We start from the raw sequence: 24876 nt of genomic DNA on the forward strand, positions 1-24876 counted from the left end.
GATAGAAGAGAACCCCAGTAGCTCATCTTGCTATACTCAGAAAAAGGCTGTAGCACCCTGACTGAAGCTTGAATGAAAGAAGATTCCCCTCTCTTACATATCCTACATTGACTGTCAGCACATTTAATATACAGTCCCACTCCATTCATTCACTTTTCCTACATCCATGTAACCACATTCATGCATTTCTATACCTGTATCACTAATATTCCCATCGCAAGTTTGGTATCCAGGATACACATAGGCAGTCCATTTGCCTGACTGATATATCTCTCAAGACTACTGCTGACTTATTGTTATTTCTTCTACTATATCCTTACCATATTTCTCCTCTTTACTCTTTCACATCCCTTAATCCATGTCTAGAGACAGTAATAAGTCAAACTTTTATACGCTTTAAAAATTACTGTAAAGTATTTATGAGTATGCTACATTAAATGGAAAACAGAACATCTACTTCAATCTAGTGAATGAGTGACCAGAAGAAATCCAAATATTATATTTTGTTACTTTGGTTAGACAGCATAATGACTGCTTAAGTAAACTTTGTACATAGGTAAAACTACAGCACTCTGTTACTTTCATCAGCCTGAACTCAAAAATCCAGCAATAGTACCTAATCTTATTTCAGATAAGAAATTGAAATGGTATACAAAATGCAAATTGTTCTTTGAAGAGTTATTTCCTTCCCAAGTCTTGCACACTGAACTTGTTGCACTGCTAGCACAATACAATTGTTCTTAGTTCTTTTCTGCCAGAGACTTTCTAGTTACTTCCCATATCCCTTGGAGACTGCTTCTGAAGACTGAGATGTGATAGATGAATATCAGAATAATTGTTTTGTTTATTTTGTCTGCTGAATTTGCATGCTAAAAATGGGATTTTATAGTATCCCATTAGAAATGAAATGGTCACTTGCTCCCAATTGGAAAACAATCAATTACTGTCTTACTTAAAAGACTTGAGAAGAAGATTTCCCCATTCCCCCCAGTTTGTTGGTTTTTTTTTTCAGTATTTTTATTTTATTTTTTTCTGTCAAGCACTAATGGCAGTCATAAAATTTCAGTAGGATACCTTGCAGAAAAACAAGGACTTGTGTTGGATGTCAGTACGCCAGTCTCCAGGGATCTTGGTGTCATTTGAGAGCTCTGAACTGCCTATGATGACATGCCTCTCCCTCCCTCTCTACTCTCTTCAGAACAGCCTCCTGGGACAAGGCATTTGATGCACTTTCAGGTAGACAGTCAACAACAATGGATGTATACAACAGAATGTGCTATTTTTTATTTTTTATTCTTTTTAACTACAGAATCCATGAGTGTAAACATAAAGCTTGTGCTTAAGCGAATATTAACACATCTGAACTATATCAGAAATCTACACACCATTTTTCATTAGCCTCTCCTTTATTTCTTACTTTCCTTTGTGTAGGCTACTTGAGAGTAAAATTACTTCTAAAACAACTTCAACTATTTGTTGTAAAAGTTTGTTATAGACTTAGAGATATAACAAAATAGGATTTTAAGGTGCGTGGAAATGGCAGCAATTGGAAGAAAGCTTGAGTGCAGATGAATTTCAAATGAGACAAAATGTTTTCTTGAAAAAATGAGGCTGTATTAGGGCATGGAAACTAATTTAAGTGTCAGTCAATTAAGATTTAGCATGTAGAGTCCTATGTTTTTCTTTTAGGCACGGGAAAATGAATTGCAAATACATTAACAATTCATCCATAAACCATTACTGATTGCCTTTTAAAAGCATATAAACAGGATTGGTATCTCTTGAAATTCACCGCTACTCCTGAAGCTCAGTGTTGAGCAAGAGAGGTGCTTTGCTCTTGAAAATCTAACAACCAGTTTTGCAATGTCACCAATTTTTTTCAATCATCCAAATACTACCAATTCAATTAAGCTCATAAACCTTCTACCCATAGTTCTCCAGGATAAGCAGCTCCATTTAAAAGTGAATGTGGACGAGCCTGTGCTGTCCATGTGAAATATTGTTCAATCAACAGCCAAAGTTTTACTTGTCAGTTTTGATATATCCGATAATAGCTGTAGGTTGTTTTGCAATGTCCAATGTTCTGTGAAGATGGGCTTTTCATATTCTTTATTGTTTTTTTCTGACAAAATGTTGCCTGGACTTTTGCAGTTTTGTGAAATGAAACAACAGTAAAAACAATATATAATTTAACCCTCATAGACCTGACTGGACTGCAGATAAGTATCTTTCCCAGGCCTATGGCTAGTTTTGGCCAGGATATAATGAGTTCCTGTTCATTGATCCCTTATAAGCATCCTCAATGATTGAACACAACCCCATGTGCAGCAGGCAGTCATTCATTTGTGCCTCTTTTCAGCTCCTTTTTAATCAGCATTTGACACTGTTGAAAATCAAATCTATAATTAAGCTTCACAGACAGAGTTTTGGCAAATAAAACCAAAAAGGAAAACCTGGAGACACATTTTTAGTTGAGCATCTATATAAATTCTCCAGTATATAGTCTGGGTGCCCTGTGATTTATTCTTACTTAATGGTTCTTAGTTTTTTTTTCTCATTTTCTCTGCCGAGGTTATTACCCTGCATTATCAACACACTCACGTGTGACTCTTTTGTTTATTTTTTACTTGTGGGAATACATTTTTTTAAAAAACAGCTCTTTATTGTGTATATAGGTTTAAAGTAAAGGTGCACAAACACACTCACAAATCAACTTAATAAGCACTCTGATAAATAGCATGGCAACTTAATTGGGACAATTGCTAGGGAACAGATTCAATGACCCCAATCAGTGAATTAATGGCACACCTAGTTGTGAAAAGTCCATTTAAATGATAGGGTTGGTGTTCTCTGCTGCCTAGTCACAGTAGTTAACAGGTGTGAATTGGTGTTCATAGCATAAATTTCCTGCTGCTTGACCCTTTGTTCACTTCAGGTTTCTTCTCTACTTCTTCATTGCTGCTAAGTGAATGGAAATTAATAGATTTATCTTAAATTTATCAGACTATATTAACACCTTCATAACAGTCCATTTTAAAAGTAAGATTATTTAGAAAGAATGTTCTCTGTGGGAACCTTTCTAATTATTTAGAGTGTAAGCAAAATGAAAGCCATTTTCCATGCCATATTTGGCCACCTGCTTTTAAAGTAAATAAGTTCCAGAGCAACTAATATACTGCACTTTAGACAGAACTTTGACTTATTTATCTGGTTTCTTGGGGAATGCACTGCTTCTGTGAACTTTACTGATTCCCTGATTAAAGGCCCTGTAGTAAGAGCTAACTAATAAACTATTAAGAGCCTCTCCCCAGAAGTGGACATCTCTGGCTTCTGAATTCCATGAAGACCTGAAGAGCTAGACATCCCAGAGGCCAGTGTGCTGATTTGTTTGCTCAGTATTTGTTTTCTTGGTGTAGTAAAGATCAGTCTACAGAGGTTATATGCTGGATTTAAAAACAGCAAAGATAGATAGAACTATTCTTCCCCATCTGTTGGTATCTGAAGGTTGTTGTACAATAACTGGTTTTGTCTCTTTTGTACTTCCTTTCTTATTCTTAAGAAGTTTATCTTTTATGGAAATAAGGTGAAGGAATAAAAACATAATAAATTGACTGGAGTAAATAAGAATGTCCTTTTCTTGTTTCCTCCTAAGTGAGTCTGTCACTTTAAACTTTGCTCTGTCTCTGATGAGAGTTTGTCAGGTAAACAAATCTGGTCTGTTCCTTTCTCTAAGATGATCTCTAGAAAATCTGACTGAATACTAACAAGCTTCCATTTTATAAAACATTCTGGATGCAATAGTAAGACCTATAGATGCAGTCACTTTTCTAGAAGAAGATGAAAAAAAGAATTAAGTAATCTATGAAATTTCTAACTAGTCTCTTGAATATAGGATGGCTGCTACTGAAAGATGTATTATGTAGTGTCATATGTTTCAAAACATCACAAAACTACAAACACGCGTAATAAATGTTTGTGGTTCAAGGAGAGAGATGGCATACATACTTTCGTCAGGCAGTTCAACACATCACTAGTTACGCTTATAGCCTTGGTAGAGTATGACAAAGCTGAAGATTTCTTTCCAAAGCCATTCAACCAGACTATGTTGCAACTTCACAGCAAGCTCCAGATACTAAAACTGTCATTTCAGTGATAAGAAAGATGGAATGATTGGGTGGGACTGCATAAAAGAAGGCGAATTTCTCTCAGCCTCTATTCCTCTGTCACTTTTAGCGTTTTCTTCAGGAGCTACTGAATCTAATTACATTGAGAATAAGTAACCAAACAAATAATGCAATGCCCTTTCTGGCTTCATCTAAAAATTCTGATGGTTCCCATATTTATAGAATATATAGAATATTTTCAGATCTAATTTTATTTGTGAGTAATTGGAGATCCAAGGCTTCCTAGACACTAGTTTATAGCAATGTTAATTAAATAGCGGAGTAATGCCACTGCATTACTGGCTCTGGGTCTGTAAGACAAGCCAAGTACCATTGGAGGTATGTAAAAAAATTGCTAATACTGCCAAACCTAGTTTCAGTGTCCAGCTTCAGTCCTTATGATAAGAGATAGCTAACTACAACTGTAGCAACAGTTCCAGTAAGGAAGAGCAAACATGCAGAATATATTTTTGCTTGTGCAGGTATAGGAACAGCTATAAGCACATCCTAGAGCAAAGGAAGAAAGCACAAACAGCTAACAGGATGCTTTCTTTTACTGTTTTTTTGGGGTATTTTTTCTTTCTTTTTTTTTTACGCATGCCTGGCATCAATTTTTTTGACTGCATGTTACATGAAGTAGCAAGCAGAACTGTATTAGCCTGATGTCTTGATTTATCAGAGGTTTATCTTGTAACTGTTTTTATTTCTTGGGTGTTTTTTGTTTTTTTTTCTAAATTATTATTATTTATTATTTTTAATCATATATCTGCTTTCCTTTGTTTGCCTCTGGCCCTCATTTCCAAGCAAGAGCCCCTTCAAATGACTAAAGACAAGCTTTAATTGAAACCTTGAACACATGCTGTATGTGTCAGTGCTCGGACAGTCACTGTACACAAACATTTATATTCAATGAAAGGAAAGCCCCACTAACCAAACCTAGCTTGATTGGAGTTTGAGAATGCTGAGCAGCACTTGTCAGGCATAGCTACAGTACGGAGGCAGTAATACACTGTTTCCAGACAGATGGATGTACAGAGGTCAACAAGAGACCTAAGGCCTGTCTGACTAGACGTACTGAAAGAGCAGAGGAAAAACAAAATTGAAAAACATTCTACTGTGGACAAAAGGAAGTATCTTACAGTAGTTTTTCTCACAGACATTCAACTAATGACAGAGAAAATATTTTTATATATGGCTTTTTTTTTTTTTTTTTTTTTTTTTTTTTTTTTTTTTTTTTTTCCCCAGTATAAATTAATAGCCACAGAAATTACATGGAATGATGACAGCAATCAGGATGATCATTACATTGTACAGTATTATTTAAAAATAAATACACATGCTGTATGAGGACATCAAATTATTTATGGAGTTTTAATTATTTTAAATAAATATGAATCCATATGTCAGTATCCTATTTTCTTAAAATAATCTGATAATGCAAGCAATTATCTAAACATTTTGAGACAAATATTGCATTGCCTTTTAGTTGAAGTAATGTGAGTGACATGTGAAGGTATGTTGCATAGTGTGGTGGATATCTTGTTAAATTATCCGTGGTATTGGGAACTTGCAGGTCATTGACTATCCCAATTTAATTTGGCTAGTAAAAGACATTTCTAATAATTAATACTGTAATAACACTTAATGATCTGCATTCATGCAATCTGAAAAACCAGCTAATGATGCAGTTTTTAGTGACTGCACAAACAGCAAGTTTTAAATTTGTCAAATGCTGCTATTTCAGCATCACATTGTCAGGCAAAGGAACCTGCCTGTGGGGCTATCACTGATCCAGACACTAGAGATGTCCATGATGTAGCAAGAAGCGAAGGACTTAGGCTCAAGGGAGATGTTTTTTGGAACTAGAAATGGGAGCAGTAAGCTCATGGGGAACCTCTAACACTTCCCATTTTTCCTCTTGTTCCAGGCTGCTTGACAGAAAGTGTAACACGAGGGTAGAAAATCCAGGGGACTGGAATTAAAAACAAAACAAAACAAAAGCCCAAAATAAAACAAAACATGGTGATGGACTGTTAGTCTGAGAAATAACTCTCCTCTGACTTTCTAATCTCAGGTACTACCTGAAATAGTCTGGTTCATATGTGTGTAGGTTTTATCCTGCAGTCAACATAATAAGGCCATTGGCACTGCTTTTGTATACTGCAGGGTGTTAGAGTTTAAAACTCTGAATGAACAGACAAGCTCTTATGTGTATTTCAGACATCTTTTTCTTGACAATGAACTTAGGAAACATATTGATATTGATATTAGGAAACATATTCATATTGATATGTAATGGAGGTAAATTTTATAATCAGAAATTAACATAAAAGAATATTCTTTTTTCCTCAAAATCCCATCACATATTTTAGAATAAACATACAAAAAGATCAGTGGTGCTACAAATTCTCAATGCATTTATCCAAGTAATAGAGCACGAAATTGTTTGAAATACAGACAAATTTTCTTGAAAGCTCAAACCTAAATTAGAAAATTCTAAGTTTTATTTAGCTATTCCACATTTCAGGATTATGATTATGTATCTTCTTTTCATTAGATGGCAACTCTTGGTTTAGGAAATGGAAAAGGTTGCAAAACAAACAAACAAACAAAAATGTTAAAAAAGGAAAAAAAAAAAAAAAAAAAAGAAAGGTAGAGAAACTGGGTGACTGAAACATCCTACTGACAAAATGGAAATAAAGTGAAAAAGTAAACTTAATACCTTTCCCACATTAGGTCAAGCAAGAAAAATGTTGACTGTTCAGTAAAACAAAGCAGGAAAATATCTCATTCTGACTGAAGGGCAGGTCTAATGTGAGCTTATAGAAGAATCTACATGAACATGAAAGTAAAACAACTTAGCCTTTGAGGGTGTGAAAAGAGATTTTTCTTTCCTCAGTTAAAATAAAGAGAAAAAAACCCCACAGATTTCCTTAGTGAGTCAGGGCCATATGAAGACTGGCAAAAAGTTGATTATTTTGTACACTTAGAATTGCCTTTGTCCCTTGAAATTTTAAAATTAAGATTTTTTTTTTTTTTTTTTGCATTTATTTTTCCTTGTGCTTGGTGCTGCAAGCCAGTAGTCAAAAAAAGCATTATAAGACTGCTTGAATGATCCGAAGAAATAGCATGAGCATGTGTGCCTTCTATCAATCTTTTGATATGTACAAATCAACAAACTCAATTCCTGTAACTAATTTGATGGTACACAGACTTAGAGGAAGAGCTAAGTCAAGTCAAAATACACAACTGTTCTAAGAAAAGAACTCTAAGGTGCAGGGAAGTTTCATGTCTCACTTCTCCTGAGGGCATCCACTCTTTGTAGTTTCAGTTAGGGTTTTAATCTCAGTATTATATTAGGTTGATATTTTACTGAGCTGGATACATGGCTTTGATATCCAGCTGTAAAAGAAAATTGGCAATTCCTCTTAGAAGGTGACTCATTCACTTTAGGCCATAGTTAATTTTCTTTATCTGTGTCTCTAGGAACTGCTGCAATCACAGACATGCTCCACACATCATTAAGGGCTTATCCTTAATGATGATTGAACTATGAGAATTTAGAAGTGAAGGACAACTAGATCAAATGAAGCTCATATGATCATTTTCAGAACTGTTTAACACAAACCATTCCTGCTTGGAGTGAAGTCCAGGTGCTAATCAGGAATAAAAAACATAATATTTTATTGAGCGTAGGCTCATCCCAGATTTTACATTCATGAAATACACCTCCACATTCCTACCCCATACTTTAACTTGAAGTTTGCTACCATTTTGATTAAAATTCATAAACACTTTGTGTTTCATACTGAAATCAGCGGCATGTAATAATGTGTAGAGGACTGAGGTAATGCAGGTAATAATGCTGATATAATAAAATAAGGGTTTGATCTTTGTGATGTTGGCTTTTGTGTAAAAAGACAAGTATTTGACCATGTAAACATGGCCGAGACTACAACTGCTAAGTAGATGGTGATCATTTCACTTATCAAAGACAATTACTTTTTATTGCCAAGGTATCTATTCTATCCAAAATAAAACAAGAATCAACAGATCACCAGAGATTCTTGTGAAGCCCAAAAATAAATGGTTGGTAGAAAACACAGTGCTGTCATTGGTAGTAGATGAATAGTTTTGCACTGTTTTATTTATTTATTTATTATTAACAAGATATCATTTTTTCAGAAAAATCAAAAATCATAAAATTAATTTACTTTTTAAAACTTGGAGAAATAAAAGGATGTTCCAGTCTGTGGTAAAATACTGTATTAAATGAACTGCAAAATTTCATCAGTGTCGTTCAGAGACTTGATTTTCAAAAGTTGTTGTAATACTTGCAAATGATGTATACTTTTATAGCTCACTACGTTGAAGAAGAATATCTTACCTGAGCTTGATACCTTAAAATATCTCCATTTAAATAAGATGATTTCAAGAAATATTCTGAATTTCTACAGAAGTCAAAGAAACTCAACAGCGTTTTCAGGTATTCAACACTCCTAAAATCATTAGAAGAAAAAAATGAAAACCATCAACATTTCTCTTCTGTATGGAATAAATAAAATTCTGCAAGAGACACTGTCAGCAGTTTATCAACCTATCTGACAAGATTTATAAGCACATATGTGAACATATACATATGTAGTAGAATGGGTTATTTAATGAAGTGCTGAACTGAGGTTCAAATATTTGACGGCACTCAAAATTACATGGACAGGACTTTCCTTAAACACAGTCTAATGCTGCTATCTGCAAGTTCTCTTAACTAGAAGCGTTCGATCTATTTTAGAATTTGTCTCATGGATTGTACTACATGCTCTTCAGCATTCTTTAGGCAAATTTAAGTGACTCTCATAACAGAGATAGGAGTAATAAAAATGTTTTAATTGTACTGAGTACCTTGTATCTACTGGTTCAAATTCTATAATTTCAGAGAGACATGCTACTGTCACTTGCACTGCCTTACTTAACCAGTTTTCTTATGGTACCAACATATTTACAGTTCGTTACCATAGGTATAGTTTCTGTAACAATCACTGAAATAACCCAGGCATTCAATCCCAGCAAGCCACAGTCTATTCCACACTTTGAAATTCATAGATTTAACAGCATAGTGTCAGATCATTTTTCATAAACCTTGTTTCCTTGTCAGCATGTCATAGCCAGTAAAGAGCTGCTAGATTAGTACAAATATATAAATCTTTTCTCAGTTTCACCTCACTGCTGCTTAATACTTCTCTACTACACCACTGTGCTTACTAGCTTAAAATACCTTCTGTTTGGAGAAACGCATATTTATTATTATTATTAGGGAGTTTTTGTGCAATTTCCCTGAGCACGGGCTGACAGCTGCATAGCAGTTTGTCATTTATCATTGTACACAAGATCTGTCAACTTGAGAAACAATTTCAATAAAAAAAAAAAAATCTGCATTAAATTACTTTGTGAGAGGAAGAAAAAAACAGTTCAGGTTTTTTTTTATGTGCTGTTCTGAGTCTCTTCTTATTTATTTACTTTTGTCTACTTTTTTTCTTCTTTGTTTTTTTGTTTTTTTTTTTTTAATTTTGGTTGTGAAAGGTACTTAATGTACCAAAAACAATTTGTACAAGCATTATTTCACCAATTGAAAGTGTGTACGCCTTGCTGAGGTCTTCCTTATCTAACTGTTGCTAATACATTTTCATGCTGTGCTCTTATGGCTTCATTTTACAGTTGACAAGATCACCCACTCCATGCTGTGTTGGAAATGGGACCCTCGTCACTCTAGTCCATAGAGTGCACTTAACATGTGAACAACAAGCAACAAAAAGTTACTGCTTGAAAACATCTTAATCCCTATATCCCTTTGTTGTAAACTTAGCCTTGTTTTTATAGTTCACTTTAATAAATGAAACTATAACAGCTATGCAAATCTGAAATACTGTACCTATCAAAAAGAAATTTACTAATCTGTAAGTTCTGTTGAGTTAACCTCAGAGCAGGTCAGTAACAGCCTTCAAATTCTTCTGAAATCTGTGGTACCCCTTCTCTACTGACTCCATTCTTCTCAAAGGTCACATTAGGAGGAATAATGTATATTTTCCATGACGCAGCATTTTTTCACCACTTTTATTTTTTCTTTTTTTTCTTTTTTTTTTTCTTCTATATTATGCCTCGAAGCATATCAGCTTCTAAGGCCTGTAGTCAGTTAAACAAGCTGGGACAATAATTGCTGTGAAATTACATTCCGGACAACTGGAAAGGAAGGATCAGTATTAGAGCCTCTTGTTTTCCACCCTGTCAGTTCTTTCACCAACTATGGATTTGTTGTCATCTGCACCTGATGATTTTGCTGACACCCCTGTCAGAAAATGAATTTTTCACTCCTCACTTCATTGACTCCATTCATAGACTGTAACTGCCACTCTTGAGCTCACTTTCCCAACGTGTTCATGGTTTCTACATGAACAGTGGACAGACAGACATACACATGAAACCATGAAATATTCATCAGATATATGGATTACTCAACCAAAATGATAGCATATTATTTTCCTAAAGTCAGTATTCACAGAGTCCTGTTTTCCTGATAAAGCAGTCAACCTTCAATAGTCAGTACCAGATACTGAATTAAAATGCACAAAGCTGCCTGCAGGCAGCCTACTTTCAGACTTTTACAAATGTGAGCAGAATATGCTTGTATACTGCAATGAACAGCATTGCAAAGTTTCTCTGCTCTTGCTGGCACAAGTGTTTTAGAAAATACTTAATCATACAAAGAATCAAGAACAATGAATGTTAAAAACATACACAAAATGATTTGTGGTAGCACTGGCACAGATATGTATTACCAGAGAATCGTAGGAAAGAATCCTAAAATACCTAAAGTCCATCCAGTCCAACTTGTCTGAAATGAACAGAGGCATCACAGCTAGATAAGGTTGCTTATCCAGCCTCTCCATGAAAGTCACCAGGACAGGGCATCAACCACATCACTAGGCAACCTGTTCCAGTGCCTGACCATCCTCACTGTAAAATATTTTTTCCTTATATCCAATTTACACTTTTTGAGCTTGAAGTCATTTCCCTTCTTAAGAAGCCACAGACCCTGCTCTTTCCTGGTGCTCCCCTGATACTGAAAGGCTTATATCAGGTCTCCTTAAAGCATTCTCTTCTGTAGACTGAACAGCCCCAGTTACTTCAGCCTGTCCTCGTAGGAGGTGTTCATTGCCTTGGACCATTTTTGTGATCCACCTCTGAATGCATGCCAACAGGTCTATGTTCCTCCTGTACTGAGGACTCCAAATCTGGTTGCAATACTCCAGTAGAGGCCTCACCAGCACACAGCAGAGGGGCAGGACTGCCTCCCTCGACCTGCTGGCCACACACAGCCCAGGGTATGATTGGCTTTCTGGACTGTGAGAGCATATTGCTGTCTCATGTCCAGCTTGCCATCCACCAGTACCCCCAGGTCTTTTTCAACATGGTTCCACTCAATCCTTTCATCTCCCTGTTTGTCTTGGTAATGGGAGTTAGCTCAAACTAGGTGTAAGACCTTACATTTGGATTTGTTGAACCTTGTGAGTTTCAACTAGGCCCACTGCTCAATCCTGTCTGGGTCCCTCTGGATTGCATCTGATCCCTCTGTTGTGTCAACTGCATCTCACAGCTTGTCGTCAGTAGCAAACTTGTTGAGGGTGGACTCGACCCCACTGTCGATATCACTGATGAAGATGTTAAAGAGTATCATTGCAAGCATTGACCCCTGGGCACAGCACTTGTCACAGATCTTCATTCAGACATTGAGCCATTCACCACCACGCTCTGGACTCGATCCTTCAGCCAGTTCTTCGTCCATTGGACAGTCCACCCATCAAATCCGTATCTTTTCATCTTGGAGAAAAAGATGCTGTGGGGTGCTGTGTCAAAGGTCTTACTGAAGTCAAGGTAGATGACATCAGTGGCTCTTCTGTTGTCCATTGATGTAGTGACACCATCATAGAAGGCCACTAGATTTCCTAAGCAGGATTTTCCCCTGGTGAAGCCATGCTGGCTCTTCCATGTCACCTCTTTGCCTTCCATGTGCCTTAGCATGGCTTCCAGGAGGATCTGTTCCGTGATCAGAACAGATGCGCAACTGACAGGTCATTGGTTCCTGGGGTCATCTTTATTACCCTTCTTGAAATTGGGTGTGATGTTGCCTTTTTTCCCAGCCACCAGGAACTCCCATAGGCATGTGGATGTTTATATTCCTGAGGCGGTCATGAACCTGATCCTTGCTTACAGTGGGAGGGACGGTGCTGTCCTGATCCTCCCTTTCCAAAACAACTGAGTTCTGAGGGATGCATGGTGAGGAGTTATTAGGGAACGTGGAGGCAAATTTAAGTACCTCAGCCTTCTCCTTGTCTGCTGTTACCAACCTGGCTGTGTCATTCATTATACATGGTACACCGTACTGGACTTTCCTTTTCAGGTTGAGGTACCTGTGAAAACCTTGCTTTTTCTGTTTGGCATCCCTAACCAAGCTAGGCCTTAGCTTTCCTGACCTCATTCCTACACAGCCTGGCAGCTTCTTTTTGCTATTCCCACCATACCTGACCATGTTTCCACCGCCTGTACATTTTCTTCTTATTCTTCCATTTGACCAGCAGGTTCCAGTTCAGCCACGACAGTCTTACAAATGGTCTTTGTAAGCAGGCTGCTGAGGGTAACCAAATATAAAATCAGTTGATTTTGTCCTTGGAAAAGTTGTTGAGCCTTTTCATACAATTAGACTTTTGCATGACTTTTTTAAAAAATAATGGAAATAAAGAGTTGAGAAATGACAGTGAATGGCAGTGCAACACTATTTACACTGACTTTAAATTTAGCAGCAAATAGCAAAGGATTTTAAACAGCATCCCCATCATTCATTATTAGCAAAACTATCCTGACATGGATGTAATGCTCGTTGCTGAAGTACTCAATCACTTACTGGGATACAAACTGTTAGAAAAAGTTATTATCATTTTGGTTTCAAAATAGTTTTTTCAAATAACATGTTAATTGTTGGGTTTCCTTTTTGTTTGTTTTTTGTTTTTTTGTTTTTTGGTTTTTGGTTTTGGTTTTTTGTTTTTTGGTTTTTGGTTTTTGGTTTTCGGTTTTCTGGTTTTGGGTTTTGGTTTTTGGTTTTTGGTTATTGGTTTTTTTTTAATACTAAAGGATTCTATCTTGACAAAAATGGCACTTTTAACATTTTCCTTTTTGCTTTAATCCTTGAGTTTTGGTTGCAGCAGGCAATACTTTTCTTTTAATTCAATTATAACTCTAAAAACAAATGAAGTGTAATTACCATTTTATTGACACATTAAAAAGAAAATAACTACTGTAATCAGCTGTTATATGTTTTCCTCAAAGGTGTTGCTTTCATAAGCATTGTGATTAGACAGCCAAACTCGAAGAAGAGGGACAAAGAGTTGGAAAGATGTCTACAATGAAAAAATAGGGAGACAATGATTTCAAACAAACAAACAGAAAGGTATATTTCTAATACTGTTTCGTACGAGAGAAGCAGATTGAGTTAAAACACATAGGGGACAAATTTTACAAATTATTGCATTCCATCTATAGTTATGATATTTTATTACTTTACAGATCCACTGCACGAAGGCTTCTTGTTTTAGTTCTTTGGAGCAATGCTGCAGTCTTAAACATTCTGGGATCTGGTGCAAATCAGTCTACTACACTGATTATTCAACTGGACTTGCAGTCTCTGGGTAAAAGAAAATCACCAAAACTGCGCAGTCAGTTTCAGGACAGACGCTAAAAATGTTTGGCCTGTTAGGAAATGATCTGCGGGAAGTAGTTGGTTGACCCTAAAGAGCTTTAATATGTAGTGCACTCAACTTCCTGGACAGTAAACTCAGTCTGTATGACAACCTTCTCTACAGGTAGGTTTATATCCATGAATATGCTTTATTTGTGATGAAAAATAAAATGTAACAGTCATGAGATACTTAAGTAGTTTAAAACAATTGCTAGAATGAAAAAAATCCCCTACTAAATATGTAGGAACAGTTAAGCAGAGAGGAGAAAAAAGTTAACAAACTGGAGATTAAAACTGCTATTCAGTCAGAGAAAAAAAATAGTTTTTACAGGGAAAAATATTACACAGGCAAAGTAAAACAATTATGTATTTTAGGAAGTTCAGTAGCATTTAGGAATGTATGCTGAGAATTTGATTGAAGTTGTGCTAGTGTTTCACACTGCTTCAGATGAAGTTAGAAAAACATAGAGCAACTATCAGACCAAAAAATTACAGAATAAGGGTCTGATACACAAAAGGAATTATTTGAAATTTTCCCTTCACTACAAGAAAGACACTGAGGCCCTGGAACGTGTCCAGAGAAGGGCAACAAATCCTGGGAGAGGTCTGGAACACAAGTCTTACGATGAGTGGCTGAGGGATCTGGGATTGTTCAGTCTGGAGAAGAAGCTCAGGGGAGACCTCATTGCACTCTACAACTTCCTGAAGGGAGGTTGTGATGAGGAGGGGCTTGGTCTCTTCTCCCAGGCAACAAACAGGACCTGAGGAAATGGCCACAAGTTGTACCAGTAGAGGTTTAGATTAGACATAAGAAAAATCTTCTCTCAGAGAGTTGTCAGGCACTGGAATGGCTGCCCAGGGATGTGGTGGAGTCGCTGTCCCTGGCAGTGTTCAAGAAGCGTCTGGATGAGGAGCTATGAGATATGGTTTAGTTGTTGTAGCACTGGTGATGGGAGGACAGTTGGACTAGGTGACCTTGTAGGTTCTTTCCAACCTTGTGATTCTATGTTTCTGTGATTCTATGAAAAATGACCATCTGATCTGGAACATAGAGTGCCCCACACACATTAGTATAACTGCTATAAAAAGAGTGGATAAGGAGAAGAAAGAACCGATGACGAGAGAAATGATATCAACTGCTCTTTGACCTGAATGACAATAGCGGAAACTTCAATTGCAATTTTTTTTTCTACTTTAGAGTAAAATGCAAGGGAAAAAAAAAATCTGTGTTTAAAATAGGTAGTGCAAAAAGCAGAAGAGTTCTGTTTAGCAAGTCTTCTTGATCATTTATTTCTTGTCCATTATTTATTACAGCCCAGTGTAAAACCTAGTGTCACCTCACTCTAGAAGAAATTTGAGCATGTGGACTATTTTATATAGTGAATTTGCCTAATGTAGCACAATTACAGAAATGCACTGAGTAACTTCTGTCTGTTTCCTTGGTGAAGAATTCTTTACAGAGTGCAGACAAAGCACATCTGTGCCTCATTACTCGAATTGATATTTTTGCCATGCTGATTTGAAGGACAAAATAAGATTACGAGTTTCTATCTCCATAATGACAAATAACACAAAGAAGCCACATTAAAAAACAAACAAACAAACAAACAAACAAACAAAACAACAACAAAAGGAAGTAAAACTCCAAAACCTGCCACATAGTACAACAGGAGGACAAAACTACAGAACTACAAGGCTAGCTGTAACTTTGCAGCTAGAAATCTCTGTATAGAAAACAATTCAATTTTGTTAACAAGCCACAAGCGTACACTTAAGAAGCAGGTGAACAAATGTAACTGTGAGAAGTACAATGATGTTTCTAAGTCTAAATTTTGTTCTTCCCTAGGCACATATGTTCATCTATTGCATAGTATTTTTGTGTGTGGTTTTATTTTTCCCCTCTATTTTAAAACAAGTGGAGATTTTCCCTTAACGACCACAAAGAGGTAAAGGTTTACAAAGGATTCCTTTTCAGATCAGTCACATCTCTCTTCCTGTATTAATAAAATAACACAGCCGTAAGACTTTTATTTCTCTCTATTCCTGGCACTTCTCTAGCCTGTGAGGTCAATACAGACTAAAGGCCATTAATATCTGATAGATGCAAAGGACTTGTATTAAACACTGATACCCCCATTAAGATCTCTGGTGAATAGGTTTCCATATCAGAAAAATACCATTGGAGTTATCAGCAGCTGGCACAGTTTTAACATCAGTGGAGGCCAAGGAACAAACAAACAGAGATTGAAATACCCCATCATCTCTGTGTGCAGGTAGATAGGTGAGGTAACGGAGTAAATTTGTCCTGTGTTTGCTCCTGCCATATCCATTGCCTGCAAAAAGAGGCACAGACGTAACCACCAAGTCTCACAGTCTGACTACTGTGACTAGCTTTTCACTGAGTTTATTTGCTCTTAATTCTTATTTGCAGACAAATTCATTCTGGTGAATCAAATATGCAGGGGTAAGGCTGTGCTGAAGTTGTTAATGAAATCAGGACTTTAACTTTTCACATTTTAATGACTGAATTTAATCTCAACATTTAAAAATCTCATTTTTAATGGGATTTTTTATTTTCAATAATTGATGTATTTGCTGTATGGAAAAAGATACCCACACTGGGATAATACAGACATTTAAAGTAAGTGCTCTGAAAATTCCCCATGTTTATAACTCTTCATTTTCTGGCAGATGATCCACCGCATTTGACAGGTTTTACACATATATTTATGCACAAACCACCTCAAAAAAAAAAACAGGCTGTGCAGAAGTGAATTGAACAGTACTAGAGGCGAGACCAAATGCTGTGACTTAGCTGCCATAATACATGAAGGAAGCTGCTAAGCTTCAATATTTTTGTGTGTCCCTCAGCTCAGAAAATTTCCTCTCCTTCATGCTCTGGTGTATAGTCTGGACTGTGCATCCCTGCTATTTCACCTCTGAAATCAAACCACTTGACAGTGTCAACACTGGGGGTAAATATTCTTTGAAACTAGCAGAGTCTAACGTAGAATATACTTGTCTCTGGATTGTTAGAAGTATACATAAGAAAAGTCTTGTCTTAAGGTGAATCTGGATTTAATGGGTCAGCTCTTGATTTTTAGCAATAATATTAGAAGAAAGTGCTCAAAGGATTCTAAAAATTAAAGGATGTGACATGCACTTAAGAGTTTAAATTTCAGTCATCATCAGCTTATATACAAGGACTGTTCTGAAAGTAATGCCTCCTATTTTGTTATGTTGGCTGACTACACCAGAGGTGGATGTTGGTGATACAGCAGGGGAGGCTGAACTTTCCCATCAGTATTTCATTAAATTTTGTTACTGTCTGGCTAAATGACATTTGACGTGCAAGTGTATGCAAAGCAAAGGTGTGTCATTGAATTCTTCTGTGCAGAAAAAAATGACACCAATTGACATTCATTGATGTTGTCTGAATATTTATGGAGACCTAAGAGTGAATGTGAGCACAGTGAAGCATTGGGTGATGCATTTCAGCAGTGGTGGCATCAACAGTGGGTCACCTTCACTGCTGCAGACTTTTACAAATGCAATGTGCAGGTTCTTGTTCATGGCTGGTGAAAATAAATAGCTAATAGTGATGCCTATTGAAAACTAGTGTTTTATAGCTAAGAATGTGCTCTATCAAATAGTGTTATTGTGCTCTTTCTGTTTGAGTTTGTATGGAAATAAATAGTTTGATCTTCTACTGTGATCTTCATATTAAGGAGAGGTTAATATGAAAGACTTGCTGCTAATCAAATTCAGAGTCAATGCCACTGTACATTCTTATTTCTGTTTGTTTGGAAATGAACATAAGATCTGACTATGCTACGTCCTTGTATACATGATGGAAAAGAAAATGTGCTGAAGGTTTAATTTAAATATGATTCTACATACCTATGTCTTATGCTTTCAGTCCCCAGCCTGCCCTCACAAGGTAAAAATATATTGCTGGAATCTTTGTAGACCATGAGTACTTGCTGATGGAGCAGCACCTAAAATCAGAACAAAAAAAAAGTCTGCTTTACATCTCTGTTGACTGGGAATGCATTTGTGTATATGTGCAACAAATCACTATCTCCACCAGCTGCTTGATATGGAAAGAAGAAAATGACACTAGTAATGTATGACCCTGAGAGTAGAGGAATTGTAGCTATTTACATCAGTTGTCAGCAACCTGCTGCTTGTTTGCAGTGTTGCTGCATGGATATAGATAACCTCTCTGAAACATTAGCTGAGACAAAGCAAGTAATTCTTTGTTGACACATTGTCAGTTTCTAATTTGTTCTCAAACTGTGAGGTAAATCCTCCATCTCCACTGGAAAAAGGTCCGCTCTATCTCACATCAGGCTTTCTGCCCTTTTCACTTTCTATTCTCAGCTGGAAATGTAGTTGAAAAGGAGTTTCCTGCCCGGAAACTGATAAAACATACCAACAAAATTATCTGGAGAGTTTAACCTTAGCTGCGGTCTCTTTACATCACCCTGAATAAAAATACAGAGAAATGCAGTAGAGAAACCATGATCCTTATTAGTGTGGCATCTGAAATCAGGACGGCTGTTTTTGCAAGGAACAGAGATTATCCCTTGCACTCGGAAAATGTAGCTTTAGCTAGAGAAATAAATGCCTCAGACCCAGGTACTGGTGAGAAAAAATGAAAAGATGAGAAACAGAATCAGACTGATGACTCTTCATGAAACATTGCCATGCCAAGAAGAAATAACAATCATTGTGGCAAGGACTTTCTCTTATTTCCATTCCTACTTTGTGGTGCTTTTGAGGAGCTCACATTAAGGATACAGTAAAACGCAATGTGCCAGGAAATTTCTTGCACAGAGATTGACCTGATTACATTTCACTAGGCACAGAAACTCATTCTTCTTTCTGACTGCTGCTTGGATACAAGACTGACAGTTGGACTACATCACTTGGATTAATGGGTTAAAAGCTGACATCTTTTTAGTATTTTGGACTTCATTTTCTTTATCTGCTTGACTTTCATGCTCAGAGTGCTCTTCCCACAATATTCCTGTAAAAGTACACTTGTCAGGGTCCATTTGCTACTAGCTACCTTGATGGTGACACTAGCGATGGCTGTGGTTTACCTTTTGACCTTAGAGAGGCAGCAGATGGGCCCAGTAATAAATCCCGATTATTAGTGAAGGAGCCAATAGCTTGGAAAGACAGAAATAAAAGTCAAGCAGTTTTACACTGCAATTCTTGTTATCTGCTTTGATATGGAGTTGTGGGCCATGTCAAGGGTGATGATGAGCAACCTCGGCTGTCTGCAGCCCTTTGCTCCCTAGCAATGCCTGCCACTAGTCTTCTCCTCCTGCCTTCCATCCCTCCTCCTTTCACGCCTTGGCAGAAGTGACTTCGAGCAGACACCAGGCTGCCTCATCTTCATGAACTGGCTTAAGCATCTGAGTCTGTGATTTAGAAACAGCCAGCAGGAGGGTAAGAGCCCCTGTGGTAGCCAAGGGACAGCAGGAGCTGGGTCTTTCTCCATGTGTCACTGTGGTAATATCTGCCATGTAATGAAGTTCTGTGAGGAGGGTGTGTGTAGCCATAGTGGATGTCAAGAGGAGGACTGATCCCAGCCTGAGTTTGTCACAGGGCGAGAAAACTTTGCTGAGACATTTCAAATAGCATTTAAAGTTTTAAAAATAGAATAATAAAACCAATGTTGTGCACTCCTCAACTTTAAAGACATAATTTTGCAGGCTGTTTGTCCAAGCCAGCCTACAGCCAAGGTCCTGAAGCAAGAACTGAAGCACAAGAACTAGATTGGGCATTGGCTATGGAAAACCCAGCTTAGCCACATTATTCAGCTCAGACAAATACTTTCCATTTTTGGAATAAAGTTGTTTGCTTTACTCCTTTTATTTATTTATTTCCAACTTGTATAATTTATTGGGAAAAAATGTTTTATTTCTTGGCATGGTATGTAATTTCTGTGTTCAGACTCTCCAGCAAAATTCTTGGTAAACCGTGGTGTTGCACAAGACTAATATATTTCTTTATATACACAAAAAAGCTGCCTATCATAGATCAGCTACATAAGCCAAATTTCCAGTATCCTATAACTACATACGTATATTTACAACTTAGATATTCACAAACATTGTGATGTGTCACATGACCCTGGGAGAACAATTCAACAACTGCAGTTATAGTTAACTATTAGACAATAAAAAGATCACTTAAGGGTAAGGTTTATCAAGATTTTTTTTTTTTCTCCAAAGTATCTCTATACAAGTATATTTATTTGTTTGTTTGTTTGTTTTTACATTTTCAGTTCCTTTTTGCTCATTTCTAGGAAATGTGAAAATTCAAAAACAAACCAGAACTCTCACGTTTACCTTGAGCTTTGAGTTAAAAAAAAAAAAAAAAAAAAAGTGAGATTAGTAATTTTGTCTTCTCCTCATCCAAGGATTTGATTGTTTGAAACATGATTTTTCCGTTTAGCGTTGTTTTCTCAGTCAATATAGAAATTGTCTTTCAATTAAAAAAAAAAAAAAGTTTGAAAAACCCATAATCTATACTGTTCATTTTATGTCTGTGAGCAGTCTCATTTAATGAGAGCATTGAAAAAGATTTTACCTCTTAAATCAAATCAAAGAAAATTTCACACGCAGTTTACTAGTATGAATGACTATACTTTGTCCAGGTTTAATATGACAAATGTTATTAAACCATTGGTTTTCTAAAGTGTGATTGCCAAAATAATATTTATTTTCAACAAATCGGTCATTTGAAATTCCAGTGAATTATCAATGGACTCCTTCCTGAAATAACTACAGACAAAAATTAGAACAATTTTGATTGTTGGCTGTATTTATTTCAGGAATAGGTTTGAGAGGGGTATTCGTATATATATGTATATATATATATAAAGGTCTATAATTCATTTTCAAACATGTAAATCTCAGAGAAGAAAAAGCATTTTAAAATTTATTATTTGATTAAATATCATTTATTTAGCTGAGCAGAATTTTTCTGTAAAAATATTTGGTAGCAAATCCAAAATAGTTAGCTTTAGATGTGATACTGCAACTTTTGTTAATAAAAGTACCAGAAAATCAATTTTAGATGCCATTTTCTATCTCTGTTTTGAGTAAGTGAAGAATACACACAGGAATTGGGCTCTTAGTTTGTTAACAACAGACACAAGCTAGTGCAAAATTATTAACATCTAGTGGTTTTACTTCATCAGGCATTAGTTATATCAATCATTTCCTGCCAGCATGGAAACAGAAGCTTTACTGTTTTGGAGAAGAAAGTGTATGTGTATGTTGTGTGTGTTCCATATAAATTACCCAGGTGTTTTAATACATCCAGGTGTTTTTTCATTCCTTTTGGAAAAACAGAAAGGAAACAACCCAAGGGCTAATGTTCTAATTATCAGTGGTTGTGCAAGCCTCCAAAAAGCATGTATTCTATAACCCCTGGAAAAATTCTGACATGTTATAAACTGGCTAAATTAGCTTAAATCAGTAAACAAACAAATTGGTGCCAACACAATAGTACAATAACGCAGTGCATACTAAGTGACTTATTTTCGTAATGTCAAAAATAGCTGGATTAAACAACGCTAAAAGGCCTTGAATTGTCTTTATGTAATTCAAGTTAGAAATTTAAGAAGCTATAATTCCTAACTTTTAAAAAACAGTAGAAAATAATTTCTGAGATATTTTGGGAAAACTACAGCCCAAATAATAAAGGGTTGAAAGTGTAAAAAATAAAACCCTGGAACCTTGGGTGCATGAATTTTTTTAGCTCAGGATAAAAAGAGGAAGCCAAGTTATCCTGGAGAGCAGATCCTATTGGGCTAAAATTACTAATATTTAAATGAATTGCACTTGAGGGAGATTCAAGTTGTGGCAATAAGACAGAGTCCAGGTGGCTGGGAAAAAAAAGGCAACATCACACCCAGTTTCAAGAAGGGTAAAAAAGAAGACCCCAGGAACTAATGGCCTCTCAGTCTCACCTCTGTTCTGGGAAAGATAATGGAAAAGATCCTCCTGGAAGACATGAAAAGGCACATGGAAGGCAGAAAGGTGATATGGGAGAGCCAGCATGGCTTCACCAGGGGTAAATCCTGCTTAGGAAATCTAGTGGCCTTCTATGATGGTGTCACTACATCAATGGACAACAGAAGAGCCACTGATGTCATCTACCTTGACTTCAGTAAGACCTTGACACAGCACCCCACAGCATCCTTTTCTCCAAGTTGAGAAATCCTTAGCTGTATGCTAAGGGGTTCTCATAAATATAATGAATATGTATACAAATTAAGGGAAAATCATTGATTATGTATTAGATCAGCCAATATCTGTACCAAGCTTTTGCGTCCTACATGTGTGGGCAGTGCTGTAGTAAATGTAACTGCTTTGTAGCCTTACTTGGGTTATAGAATCTGATTCCGCAGATCAATCTTTAATATCAGTGACATTGCCAGTGGGACTGAGTGCACCATTAGCAAGCTTGCTGGTGATGACACACCAGAGAGATGGGATACAATGCAGAGGGACCCAGACAGGATTGAGCGTGAGCCCAGATGAAACTCATAAGGTTCAACAAATCCAAATGTAAGGTCTTGCACCTAATTTGAGCTAACTCCCATTACCAAGACAAACAGGGAGACGAAAGGATTGAGTGGAACCATGCTGAAAAAGACCTGGGGGTACTGGTGGATGGCAAGCTGGACATGAGACAGCAATATGCCCTCACAGTCCAGAAAGCCAATCATACCCTGGGCTGCATCAAAAGATGTGTGGCCAGCAGGTTGAGGGAGGCAATCCTGCCCCTCTGCTGTGTGCTGGTGAGGCCTCTACTGGAGTACTACAACTAGATCTGGAGTCCTCAGTACAGGAGGAACATAGACCTGTTGGTGTGCATTCAGAGGAGGGTCACAAAAATGGTCCAATTGAAAGAACACTTCTCCTATGAGGACAGGCTGAAGTAACTGAGGCTGTTCAGTCTACAGAAGAGAATGCTTTAAGGAGACCTGGTATAGGTCTTTCAGTATCAGGGGAGCACCAGGAAAGAGCAGGGTCTGTGGCTTCTTAAGAAAGGAAATGACTTCAAGCTCAAAAAGTGTAAATTGGATATAAGGAAAAAATATTTTACAGTGAGGGTGGTCAGGCACTGGAACAGGTTACCTAGTGATGTGGTTGATGCCCTGTCCTGGTGACTTTCATGGAGAGGCTGGATAAGCAACCTTATCTAGCTGTGATGCCTCTGTTCATTTCAGAGGAGCTGGACTATATGATCTTTAAGGGTCTCTTTCAACTCTAAGAATTCTGTGATTCTGTGCAAACTATGACAGAAGGAGTAAAATACCACTCTTTGATAGACCAAATTCTCAACTACAATATGTTTTTCTTCAGTGTAATCTCCCACCATTATCTGCGCATTTTCATCAGTGTGCACCACATGCTCATAAAAATCTGTGCCAATGGAGGTGAACCACTGTTTCACAGCTACTGTTGCAGCATCATTGCTAGGAAAATGTTGCCCATTCACTCCATCTTTCTTTGTTCCAAAGCGGTGGAAATCAGAAGGTTTGAAATCCGGACTGTGCTGTGGATGTGGTAGTATATTCCAGACAAGAAATTTTGTCTTCAAATTGTTATGGGACCTTGCAGTACTGTGTCATCTTCTCTGGTCTGACTCTGCATATCTGAGCCTCCAGATTGTCACCATGATACAGTGATCAGAGTTGATAGTTTGTTCAAGTTCCTCGAAATTAACTGATAATGATGTGATTCAGGAAACTGTTGTATTTGTTCAACAGTTCCTGACAGACTTTCATATGTTGTTCTTCCTTTTCCAGCATGAACATTCATGGGATCCACCTGGTACAACTTTGCAATATTCCTACATTGCCATCGTTGCTCCCAACACACACTGAAGCCAATATTCAGCTGCCTATACTGTTCCCTGATTACAGTCTGGCAATTCATGCAGATGAGCGGATCAAGATGTTCTTCATTTCATGGTGTCACAGATGTGCGTGGCCATTCAGAATTTGGCTTGTCTTTCACATAGCTGTCACCATGGTTGAAACACACCATCCACTGCTTCACTGTGCTCACATCCACTATTTGGTCTCCAGAAACATTCAGTAAACATCAGTGAGTAGCAATTGGTGCAATTATTTTCTGCACAGAGATTTCAATAGGATTTCCTCAATTTGAATCGTTGCTTTTGCACCATCGTGTTTGGCCTCCTTTTCTGAGGGAACATCTCACATATTTATTGGAATTACCCTGCTTGCAAATTAATAAGGATTTTTATACAAACATTTATCCTCATAGTTCTTCAGCATGCAGTTTGGTATCTTTTCCATTCTAGATTGTTACGCCTGTACAATATGCAGTGCAGTTTACCGTGCTTTCCCTTGTTTTCTAACAGCTATAATGAATGCCAATCGGTATATAAATGAAGCTATCTATCTCTTATAAAGTATTACACTAATTTAGGAATTAACTTCCTGTATTCAGTCAGTTCCCAGGTACACAAACTGAGAACCCAGAGAAATGGCTCCTCATCACATAAGAAGGTGATACTTGTTACAGTATCCTGCCTGTCAATACAGAAATAACTTCGCTTTGAGAGTCTGTCCACAATTACTACACAGCTGATCCTATTTCACAGCATACTATTTTTCATCTTAGAATTCTCTGGTGTTGGTGCACCACTGAGAACATACAGTCTCCGTATGTTCTCCATATTGAACCCATGTTCAATAGCAGTAGCATCTCTTTTCCATCTCAGCGCTCAAAGACATTGGACACAAATGGTTCTATTATAAATGGCTGCTTCTCACTGTCATTATTATTTTGATCCATTCATGCTTGGGAGACCAAGGGGAAAGTGCAGATATATTTTTGTGTTTATTTTCATGTGAAGAATTTGACA

Source organism: Coturnix japonica, chromosome 2, assembly GCF_054131305.1.
Source record: "Coturnix japonica strain WE chromosome 2, WE-NBRP24, whole genome shotgun sequence".
Classification (NCBI taxonomy): Eukaryota; Metazoa; Chordata; class Aves; order Galliformes; family Phasianidae; genus Coturnix; species Coturnix japonica.